The following is a 4343-nucleotide window of genomic DNA, read 5'->3' as shown; positions in this document are numbered from 1 at the left end:
CCCTGGGGGTGAGCGGGGGAAATAGTGGGAGTGGGGTTCAGGGTACGTTCTGAGGTGGACATCACAGCGTTTCCTAATGGGTCAGTCTGGGACATGAGAGTCAAGGACCCCACAATCTCAGAGGGCACAAGTAGAAAGATGGAGTTGCTGTCAGCAGAGATGGGGAAGAGTCTGGAAGGAGAAGATCTGAGGGGTGGGGGCGTCACAGACATTCATTAAGAGATGTTGGAGCTGAGATGCCTGTTAGAAATACAATGAGGTCATCGCACTGGCAGTTGGGCAGATGAGTCTAGAGTTTAGGGGGAATGTCTGGGCTGGAGAAATAGACTTGGGAGGTGACACATGTAAATGATATTTAAAGCCTTGAATACAGATGAGGTCACCAAGGGAGCGATGGCTGTAGAAGAGAAAGGAACGGGACTGAACCCTGGACCCCCAGTGCTGGGATCTGATCAGACCACACACCCAAGCAGACGGTACAGTTCTCGCCCCACGTGGATAAGGCACGTAGAACAGGGAGTCCCCAACTTCCCTGGGCACAGGAATCCCCTGGACATCTTGTTAAGACTCAAAGCCTGAGCAGAGCAGAAATCCTGGATTTATAATGAGGTTGGTGCTGCTGCTGGTGTTCAGATCACACTTTTAGTAACAAGACCGTCAACAGAGTTCCCACAGGGCTGTGCGCCAGCCTCACCTGCAGGGCTTGTTACATAAGCGATTCCTGGGCTTGTGTCTGATTCTCTGAGATGGTGGGTCTGGGAGAGGCATGAGTGTTTGTAAGAAGCCCAGAAGCAATCCTGGGGCTCAGCCAGCTTGGGAATCTCTGAGGGCAGTGATCCGAGCTCAGGGTGGGGAATGGTCTTAAATACACATTTAAAGATGTTTTTCTCCTCAGAAAGGGGAGGACACACATCGTCGATTATAAGATGTGATATTGGGAGTTACATGTCGTTCTCTCTACCATTGGGTAGAGTCAGGTGGAAGATTTAGGAGTGGGTCACAGGCCTGTGTAATAAAATCTCTGAATGTTCTCTCCTGAAACTATTTCCCGGATTGATTCTTGGGAGCAAACAATGGAATCAAATTTTTTTCTAATTTAGATATAAAGTACTAAATATTGGGTCGTCAGAAAAGTCATGACGTATTTGTCTATGTTTTTCGTTGCAAAAATGCATCATGACTTTTCCGACGACCTAATAGATACATGTGATATTGGGGTCTAACACTATTTTGGGGAAGGCCGCAGAACATGCTTGAGGCCACACAGCCAGGCACTGATGCACAATCCCCCCTTGGCGGGCTCCCATGTGGGACCCACTGCCCCTGCTGCTGGGCACACGTGTCACTGCTCACACCACTGACATCCTTGTGGACACCGGACCCTGCGGCCATGACTGCTGTCAATGCTGCTCCTGGCAACTAGTGTTACTGCCAAATGCATTCTGCACAGTTCCAGCCTCTGTGTCACCACATCCTGAGTCAGAGTCTGGCATCTGGTCACCTGATGGTGGAGCCTCCTGCCGTGTCCAGCTGCAAGAATGTTGGGGACAGTGGGTTTCCCTGTTTTATGGAGTGAAGTGGCCTCAGCCCCCCTCTAAGACTCTACATGTGGAATTTTCCTAATGTAGGAAGAGGGTTCAGGTGTTGGGGGTGAGGGATGGAAACAGAAAGACTAATTTCAATTCTTGGAAAAGGATCTTGAGGCTAGAACTTTCTCTGGTGCTTTCTAGGTACTCAGGTTTGGCTGGAAGAACAGGGACTAAAAAATGACATCTTTCAACTTAGTCTCTTGATAATTGATTCTGGGGTCCAAATTTTTCTACTCCAGTTTATACTTACAAATAGGTGGAGTGGCTTAGTAGGATGGTGATGGATTACTCAAAACATCTCCCTGCCTCTGTCTCTTACTAGGATTAGAACCCCCAGATCTGGAGCACCCGGCCTATGTGTGCCCTGATGTGTTATGTTAATATTTCCTCGTACATGGAAATATTTCTGAGGAGGGAATCTAACATTTATCATTTTTTATTGGACCACCACAAAGGACTGAAAAACAAAAATAAAAACCAAACACCTTCCTAGTTTTCTAATTTAGGTGCAGTTCATTTCAAAATCTGGTCCATCAACAGCTGGTAGGAGACCCGAGGACCTCATATAAATGCTTATATTTGCTGATCTTTTGCTCTCAGATGACATAAGGCAGAGGTTTACTTGCTTACTCTCACCCTCCATTTCTCTTTGTGGGATTCTGAGGGTTTTTTCCCTTCACCCAACCAATTCTCTGATGCTCTGACACCACCTGGGTGTCCCACAATCAATGGGACTACCTGGAGTGAGCATCAGACCCCACAGGTTACCAGCTCCGTCCCAAGGACTGCCCTCACTTCAGACGCAAGTCACAAGTTTCAGGTCCCCATGTTACCTGCACTTCTGTCTGACTTGTGTACTAAGCTGCAGGTCCCCTGTTTCAAGTTTGAAAATTTGCTAGAACAACTGAAAGAACCCAGGAAAATGCAAAGCTTACTGATACAGTTTATTATAGCCGGTACAAGTGAGCACCCAGATGAAGAGGTCAGGAGGGTGAGGTCTGGAGGGATCCCAAGTGCAGGAGCCTCTGTCACCATGGCTCCCCACCCCCAGCATGTGGATGTGTTCATCAATTCAGAAGCTCTCTGAACCCCATTGTTAATGGTTTTTATCAAGTTTCACTATGTCGGCATAATTGATTAAATCATTGGCAATTGGTGATTGAACTCAACCTCCAGCCCCTCTCCTGAGGTTTGGATGAGGTTGAAGTTCCAACCACCTAATCACTGCTTTGTCTTTCTGGTGATGAGCCCCTATCCTGAAACTTCCAGGCTAACCTCAGCCAAGAGTCATCTCATTAGCATCACAAAGACGCTCTTGTCACTAAGGAGATTACAAGAATTTGGGGAGCTCTGTGCCAGGAACCAGGGATAAAGACCAAATATTTCTTATTATAGCACAGGCTATTCCCTGGTCTTTGCCTACAGATCCCTCTTGGGAAAAGAATCATAACAGTTAAAAGATGCTGACACATTACTAGAGTCCCATTCAGCCACTAACAATTAGTCTAGTCCATCGTCCTATTGTATGAAAATATCTCTCAAGGGGATTCCGCTCAGGTTTACAGGCTCAGATCCATCTTGTCAGATTCCAAAAGCAGAAGTGGTTNGTCCCTGCTGAGGACAGACCTCCAGGAGGGCGGCTGGTGCAGTCCCCACACATGTACTTTTCCTCAGGTTCCTGATCCTGCCGTGGGTCTATAGTCGCAGTTCTGGAAACTTCTCTGGGGTTCAGGACTGGGGGATTCCTTTAGGACCTCATGGTCCTGCCTCCTTCCTGGCTTCTCACGTGATGTTTTCTTCCCACAGGTGGAAAAGGAGGGAGCTACGCTCAGGCTGCAAGTGAGTGTGGAGGGGGGTGATCCCTGAGATCCTTGGGATAGTGTAGATGGAAGCCTTTGGGGGAGCCCACCCACCCCCATCATTCCTCCTTTAGCCACATCTGCTGTGAGCTCTGACCACGTCCTGTTTTGTTCTCCCCCAGGCAGTGACAGTGCCCAGGGCTCTGATGTGTCTCTCACGGCTTCTAAAGGTGAGACCCTGGAGGGCCTGAAGTGGGGAGGGGTTGGGGCAGAGGGGACAGGACTGGGTAACGGGGATTCTTTGGGACAGTTTGAGCACGTGGTGGACTGTTGAGAATGTCACCACTCAGCCACTAACCTGAATTTGTTCATGATTATCTTCTTCTACAGCGTGAGACAGCTGCCTTGTGGGGGACTGAGTGATGCAAGATTTGTTCATGCCCCACTTTGTGACTTCAGGAACCTCTGACCTCTCTCTGCAAAAGGCATCTGAATAGTTCTGCATTCCTCTCAGCATCCTGTGAGGAGGTGGGAGACTACCCGCCCCCTGCTCTCCACGCCCCGTCCCTGCACTGACTGGTGACTGAGCCTCTTCCCTGACCCACTGTCCTGTTCCAGCAGAGGCTGTTTCCATCTCCGCCTTTACTTCATGTTACTTTGAGCGGCAACTTCTCACTTCCTATAGAAATAAACATTTGGATATGAATTTGTTTTTCAGTTCTTGTCATGAAGGGTTGATGATGCGTTAATTGAAGGAGAAAATACTAAAGTTTGAGAGGAAATAAATGGAAGACCTGAGAACCTTCCAGAATTTGTGTTTGCTGTGCTGAGCCTGCTGTGGGTGGAGACAGGAGAGGTTTTGAAGACTGAGCGTGGACATGGCCTGAGCCCAGTTGGTGCTCAGTGCATTGTGGGCAGTGACGTGGTCTCTCCTCGGCTGGGTCACCTCTGTGCC

At 48.6% G+C, this 4343-nt stretch overlaps 1 long non-coding RNA gene across 1 annotated transcript; it reads left to right on the top strand.

Annotated features, from left to right (window-relative positions):
- The first annotated feature begins 3365 nt into the window (after positions 1 to 3365).
- On the top strand, positions 3366 to 4097 carry LOC109376894 (uncharacterized). The gene is made up of 3 exons (XR_002122791.1): positions 3366 to 3428; positions 3571 to 3618; positions 3779 to 4097. It is a non-coding gene; the product is annotated as an uncharacterized LOC109376894 (long non-coding RNA).
- The last annotated feature ends 246 nt before the right edge of the window (positions 4098 to 4343 follow it).

This window comes from Hipposideros armiger, unplaced genomic scaffold (genome assembly GCF_001890085.2).
Source record: "Hipposideros armiger isolate ML-2016 unplaced genomic scaffold, ASM189008v1 scaffold_1231, whole genome shotgun sequence".
NCBI classification, from domain to species: Eukaryota; Metazoa; Chordata; class Mammalia; order Chiroptera; family Hipposideridae; genus Hipposideros; species Hipposideros armiger.
This window is presented reverse-complemented; position numbering and strand designations above follow the sequence as displayed.